The sequence below is a fragment of the Schistocerca americana genome, chromosome X, assembly GCF_021461395.2.
Source record: "Schistocerca americana isolate TAMUIC-IGC-003095 chromosome X, iqSchAmer2.1, whole genome shotgun sequence".
Classification (NCBI taxonomy): Eukaryota; Metazoa; Arthropoda; class Insecta; order Orthoptera; family Acrididae; genus Schistocerca; species Schistocerca americana.
In genome coordinates this window covers 873157697-873165299 of record NC_060130.1, presented here as the reverse complement: position 1 = coordinate 873165299, position 7603 = coordinate 873157697, and the positions used below count along the sequence as shown (strand labels likewise).

The window sequence follows — 7603 nt, the reverse complement described above, 5'->3', positions numbered from 1 at the left end:
TTCTGATGCACGCCTGTGACGTGCTTTGAGACATGATAAATTGTTCAGAAAGTTTCTATATGCGGATGACGCAAGGGTATCTGTGAAAGCTGCTGAATGTAACGTCGGTGAGATGCCAGATAGCACGGGGCGACGATTCCCTGAAAATCAACACTTTTGTGCAACAGTATGTACCCCGTAAGTAAAAAGAGTAAAACTGACATTAAAGTGGAACTTCTTGAATTACAATTTTTTGATATAAAAAATGTTTTACTGCCTAAACCGCAATCTTCAGTGTACAATTAGAACATGACGACTTAGTTCAAATGGCTCTAAGCACTATGGGACTTAACATCTGAGGTTATCAGTCCCCTAGACTTAGAAATACTTAAACGTAACTAACCTAAGGACATCACACACATCAATGCCCGAGGCAGGATTCGAACCTGCGACCGTAGCAGCCGCGTGGTTCCGGACGGAAGTGCCTAGAACCTCTCGACCACAGCGCCCGGAATGATGACTTGTTTCGGTTGCGTACAAAACCATCTTCACACGGCTCACATCGTAAAAACAAGCTGAATATGCATTGGAAAACATTATCATTAGCATTGAAAAACATTATCATTAGCAATAATCATGCAATGACATGCATTCGTATTATAGACCAACAAGTCTAGGAAAGTATATTGGTAAAAGCATCATCGAGAGCGAGCCACATTGTAAAACATAAATTCGCAAGATGCAGGTAATAAAAAAGGACAATTGTCAGTTCCATAACTAAAAATTGCGCCAAATGTCCATTATCTGCAACTGTACAGTTACTCTTCGGTTTTACGTATCTTGCCAGATTAGTTGAGCTTGTGGTATTTTACTTTTAACTGTCCACTTTTCCATATATTGTCAGGATGACTATTTTATATGCCATGATGGACCAATCGTTTCCTAGCCAGGCTATGGAACACCTGACAATTCTTGTTACCGCGCATACATATTTATCACTGTAATATCTGCTACACAATTACATGTATTGGACATTTGATGCAATTTGTAGTTATGCAACTGCCCATTTTCCTTTTTTATTGCTTGTATCTTGCGAGATTATGATTTACAACCTGGCTCGATGTCAATGATGATTTTAACAACGTACTGTACAAGTCTTCTTGACCCATAATAAGAGCACATGTCACTGAATGACTGTGGTTAATGATTACGTTTCTCAATGCATGTTTAACTTGTTTTTACGATTTGAACGATCTGAAAATGGTTGTTGTACGCAACCGAATCTGTGCAGTGTAAATTGTGGTATAAGCGGAAAAGTTTTTTATATTAAAAATTTTTTATTCAACAAATTAACACCAATGTTTGCTTCCCGACATTTTCAGGCTTCTCTAAAAATGGAACTTGTTAAATACGTGGGAGTAATGTTAGACTGGCAACTGTTCTGAAGTTTTTGTTTTTACTACGTGCTCAAAAATCATAAGAATATATCCATGAAGTGTGTGATCTCAGTATACATACATTCTGAAGATATTTATTTTCAGTAATATAGATTTTTCCGCAATAAACTTCGAAATTCACATGTAGCATACCAACTGATGTAACATTAAGAGAAAAAGTGAAAATCGGAAATTCGAAGGGGAAAAAAAACACGATTTGGTCTACAGAAAAATGCACAGAAACGTATTTTTTTTGTAAATTATTACGTATTTCACAAGCAGATGATCCTGTAGTACTCACGAAGCCACTGACCGGCATTGTCTTAACTAGACTTGCTAGCGGGTAATACAAAATCATCCCAACTGGATGTTGAAATGTCTTTCCTTTCGGTTCACGCAAATCCATTCAAATGTCAATTAATAGCAGGCCTTACAGTAATATCTTTCATTCTTAAGAAAATACCATCACTTTCTCTGGATTTGGATGAATACTGAATCTCACTAATAGCTGTACCTTATAATCCTGTGTTACCAGCGGGTCGACACGTATTTTATTAACTGCAAAGGTTTGCCCTATTCTGAATGGTCCATTTTTGGTAGCAGTGTAATTGAAATGGGAAGGTAAATGACAAAGTTTGCACTCTTCCTAGAAATGCCTCACAACAACGCAGTCTTCCCCTATAATACACAAATAATATATATAACCCATAATAGCATAACGTGTGCTTTATATCATGGAAAAGTATGTCACCAATTTTACACTGGATTCAAATAAGTTTCACAGGCATCCAAATACTAACATGCGTCTTTTTTCAAGTAGTGGAAATACTAGCAGTTTTACTCATCCGTAGATCACTTTGACAAGAACAGTTGGCATGTCTTGTCACTTGATGTATAGAGGCATTTACATATATAAAGGTGTAAACACCAAGGATGGGACAGGTAGTCAGCCGTGGCCGTATGCTGGGAAATATCCAGGCTTTGCTTAAAGTAATTTAGGGGAACCACGGAAAACCAAAATCAGGATGGCCGGAAGAAGAATGGAGCCCTCACATTCCCAAATACAAGGCCAGTCTGTTAAAAACAGTGCTACCACATTTGGTTTTTCCCTAGAGTACAATACTTTTTTACAAAGAAGATGTTTAATATTCATCTTGCAGCTGAAGCTCATTCTTGTGACCGAGTTTACTCACAAATAAATTTGCTTTTGGAGATTTTCCGCCTTGAGCAAACACATTTTTTTTTCTTTTTACTCAGACACGTTTCGCTGATGTTGCATCATCATCATTGTACTTTTTTATTTTCTTTCTATGAAATAACACAAAAACTGGGGACAGATCCGATCTCACCGTCGGTCGTAATATCGTTTGTATGTTATTGCAGATCCAGATTTCAGTTAATAGCGCAGATATTATCTGTGTGTTACAGACATTGACTGATGCTTGTACATGCCAAAGTTATATTGCAATATGTGTTGTTATAACTATGCTGAGTCTACATGACTGCCTATAAGGCACTGACAATAGCTGCGCTGTTAGATGAAATCAAAATCTGTAATACAATACATATGATTTTATGACCAATGCTGACCGTCTTTCTGACCTGAATTTCATCGCAGTCCCATGGAATCAAACCCGATGAACACTAAAATTGCTCTTCACTATCTGTACAGATAGAAGTTTAGTTTTAAAAAAGGAATTCACAAATTTGAAAACAGACATATTTTATGTATATCTTGTAAACACATACTGTGGTACTTGTTGTTTTCTGTATTTTGCGCTGTAGATGGTTTCAGTTTACGGTTTGTCACGTGAATTGGCATTTGTTTTCATTATATACAGTGTCATTTTATTGAATATTAGCCAATTCCAACGTTTGTTGAGGGTTTCATTTGCATTCTCGTCAAGTAGTTCTATTGTTTTCTCAGTGACTATAACATTGCTGTCACCGACGAAGGGAATTTTTCCCCATTACTAACACTATTGGGACAGTCATTGATGTATACCAGGAACACTATTGGCCCTAATTTGCTAGCCTTAGAAATTCTTATATTAATGTATTTTGGTTGTGGTAAGTGTTTCGCTAAAAGTTTAGACTTATATGAGGTATGTACTACTTCTACTCTTTGTACCTCACCTGCTAGGTATGATCAGAACCAGTCATTAGCTACGCCTCTTATTTCTAATGACTCTAGCTTATTTAGTTGCGTCTTGAGGTCGTGCGTTTTATTTTTTCCAGTCTCATTGCTTCCATAAATTTTACGGATATATTTTGTTCAAAAATGTTCAAATGTGTGTGAAATCTTATGGGACTTAACTGCTAAGGTCATCAGTCCCTAAGCTTACACACTACTTAACCTAAATCATCCTGAGGCCAAACACACACACCCATGTCCGAGGGAGGACTCGAACCTCCGCCGGGACCAGCCGCACAGTCCATGACTGCAGCGTCTGAGACCGCTCGGCTAATCCAGCGCGGCGACATATTTTGTTAAAACAGGCTTTTCTCGTCACTATGTGTCTAAGAGGAAGGCGACTGCACTGAAAAAGAAGTATAAATCAAGACACACTTAATTCGTTGAAAGATATTGCTCTCCATGGAATATTCGTTAGTTCAATGAATGATCTGTGAGTGACGGGACTCTGACAGGACTATCATACGAATAATTCATATGGAAAATCTATTTGGCAGTACGCTAACCCTTGACAATGAAGTTTAAATGGTTCAAATGCCTCTGAGCACTATGGGACTTAACTTCTGAGGTCATCAGTCCCCTAGAACTTAGAACTACTTAAACCTAACTAACTTAAGGACATCGCACACATCCATGCCCAAGGCAGGATTCGAATCTGCGACCGTATCGGTTGCGCGGTTCCAGACTGTAGCGCCTAGAACCGCTCCGCCACTCCGACCGGCGACAATTAAGTATGTGATAGTTTTTCTTTTACACGGGAAACACAGAGCAATCACCCCACAAGCTTTATTTTCAGTTCAGTTTTCCAGGAAATCTCTTAATACAAGATGTTGATCTCCAGCTGCCTTGGGATACCTACACTACCTTCCATAATACAATTTTGGTGGTTAGATGTGAAATGCTGTTCAACTGGCTAGTTTCAACTTTATATATGTTTCTTAAATTTTATTTCTGTAGTGATGGAACCCTATGTGTGATGTTCCATTTTCTCTTTGCTATCATATAATTTGCGATCGTACTGCAGTCGTTTATGTGAGGGATTTAAAATAGTAAGTTACACATTTTTAAGCCAGACCATGTAACTTTTATTGAATGCTGCGCTACGTTTCGACGTGACATAGATACAAAACATTATTTTTCAACATATTCACAAAGTCTCTGCAAAACAACGGTCCGAGCGTTCCACCAATCGTTCGATTCCTCTGTGATAGAAATCTGATCCTTGATTACTTGAGAACCACTGTGTGCTGTCATCATTGTTGGAAAATCTCTTTCCCCACAGCTGTTCTTTATTGCGAACAGATGGAAAACGCATGGTGCAGGATTGGGTCTCTATGGCGGATGCTACCAAACCTGCGGACGAACTATCTCTTTGCTTGACTTTCCATGCCTCTGTTCTTTACGGCGTTGCATAGCGATGCCAGTGTTGCACAGTACGCATCGGCATTAATAGTTGTGCTCTTTGTCATAAACTCTGCGTACACAACTCCTTCCAAGTGGAAGAATACAGCAGCCATGACCTTCTCTGCTGATGGCGCAACTTTGCATTTCTTCCGCGAAGGCTAGGAATGTGTCTCCATTCCATAGACGCTCTCTTTGTTGCAGCTGTGAAATGAAGAACCCATGTCTCGTAGCCCGTAATGATGATGCCTAGGAAACCACTGCCATCGACGAAGTAACGCTCAAGGCAGTCCAGATCTGCCATAAACCTTGTGCCTTTCAGTGTAGGTGATGGTCATCGCGGAACCTGGCATGAGAACAATTTCCAATCTTGCAGACGACCTGTTCGATGGAATGTTAACACTGTCGTTCAGAGAAATGTTCAAGATAGTCGCCCTGAGATTGGTGAGAATCAGTTCTTCAATTGCCTGGACATGGCCGTCGGTGGTCGATGTGGAAGGCCTGCCTTCCCGATCAACATATCCCACGCGTGTGCCGCCCTGGTCAAATTGTTGGCACTATTTCACCACTGCTGCACGCGACACTCCATTCGGTCGATATATCGCCAGCATGTTATGATGAATCTGTGTGCAATTTAGACGTTTACGCTCAAGAGACGTATTGTCTCGGGTACTTCAACCTAAGAGTACGTTTTCAGTAGCCGCGTCATTTCAATTGCGGTCTGTGATGCACACATTATCCGCACCGCTGCAGAACTGTGTCTGCAGGAACCTGGTGTATGTACTCTCTTTTGACAGTGCGCTACTCTAGCGCAGTAGTGTTAGCTTGGGTCGATATGTGTAACTTGTTTCTGAAGACCCTACGCATCAATTTATGCCGAAATGGCGTACAATTGAAAGACCCGCACCAGGCCTTTAAGCGAAATGAAATTATTATTATAAATTTGATTATGATTATGTTTCATGTTGCAAACAGGATAATGGTCAGAATCTAACTTGTATTCGTGTATTTCGACACTAGCGGAATCTGTTTATTGTTTAAAGGGCTTTGGATTCTGTACGTTTTTACTATATGGGAAACCTGCGACAGAATTCTTTATACACCCACAAGCGAAGTTCCTATCACCGTTACTCTGTAGTGTGGCCATGAAACAATGCCTGCGTTTCTTCCGAAGTTTATTTAAGGTGACAGTTAGCTCTGAATGTGACTTCTAGAAGAAATGCCACCCGGCATACCGCAGTACCACACTCATAAACTGCGGACAATTTGTGATTCATAAGCAAAGCTGGCGTTCTGTATACGTTTTCTCTTGGAACTCAGCCACGATTTAAGCGAGAACACGCTGTGTCTGATATATGGCCGAGTAGGAGCACTTGCAAGACCTACTGGAAACCTTCTGTTTCCGCCAGCAGAGAGAAATGGCTAGAAAACAGAACGAACAACAACGATACAGAGAGAAGTTAGAAATGTCACTAAATCAGTAGATAGTTTATTCAGCTACACATGTGGCACGAAGTATGCTAACAACCATCAAAATGTTGCACGGTCATTGCTTTGTTAGCCTATGCACGGGGCTCACAATAAAATTATTCTTTGCGACGACGAGACGGAACACAAGCTTGGATTGCGGAGAGATTAGCAGGGTCCTCCTCAAAGCAACCTTCTTGGCATCACTTTCAGTTACTTAGGAAAACCAAGGGAAAGCGACTTCTAGATAATCGGGCGGAAAATTGAGTCTCCTCCTCTGGAATACAACGCCATTGTCTTAACACCTACACCATCTCTCTCTCTGTCAGCAAAGAGAGAAACCATAAATTTGAAATTGATAACGTACAACGGAAAAAATAATGGCATCCGGAAAAATTAGCATTTTCGTAAAGTCTTCTCAGTACGCCAGTGGTGTACCGAAACTAAAAACTCCTCCCGAACAGGCCATGAAGGCCCAACGGTACCGACCGGCCGCCGTGTCATCGTCAGCTAATAGGCGTCACTGGATGCGGAAATGGAGGGGCATGTGGTCAGCACATCGCTCTCCCGGCCGTATGTCAGTTTCCGAGACCGGAGCCGCAACTTCTCAATCAAGTAGCTCTTCAGTTTGCCTCACAAGGGCTGAGTGCACCCCGCTTGCCAACAGCGCTCGGCAGACCGGATGGTCACCCATACAAGTGCTAGCCCAGCCCTACAGCGCTTAACTTCGGTGATTAGACGGGAACCGGTGTTACCACTGCGGCAAGGCCGTTGACGATGTACCGAATACTAAAAGTATAATTGTCAGAGTAACAGTCTGTGAAGATGATGGAAACAATCATTTTCTACCAGAGGTAAATTGTCACTGTAAAATACATAGCGATTCAAAAAGAAAGAACAGATTTCTATTGTTTATTTCAGACAAACTATGAAAGGCAGAAACACATTGTGTATGTCACTGACTAGAGCATGTTAAAAAGTTCTGTGCTCGCACAGACACAATACCATACACTCAACATCAGCGCCATGCATTGCTCGAGAAACATTGAAACGATAGTCCATTTCATTCTACACACGAATCAACAGATCCCTGTTTACTGAATCGACAGCTTCAACAGTTCGATTT

General features: G+C 40.7%; 1 pseudogene; it reads right to left on the bottom strand.

The window, feature by feature from the left end:
• Positions 1-7135: 7135 nt before the first annotated feature.
• Positions 7136-7253, bottom strand: LOC124557276 (annotated as a pseudogene).
• Between the last annotated feature and the right edge of the window lie 350 nt (positions 7254-7603).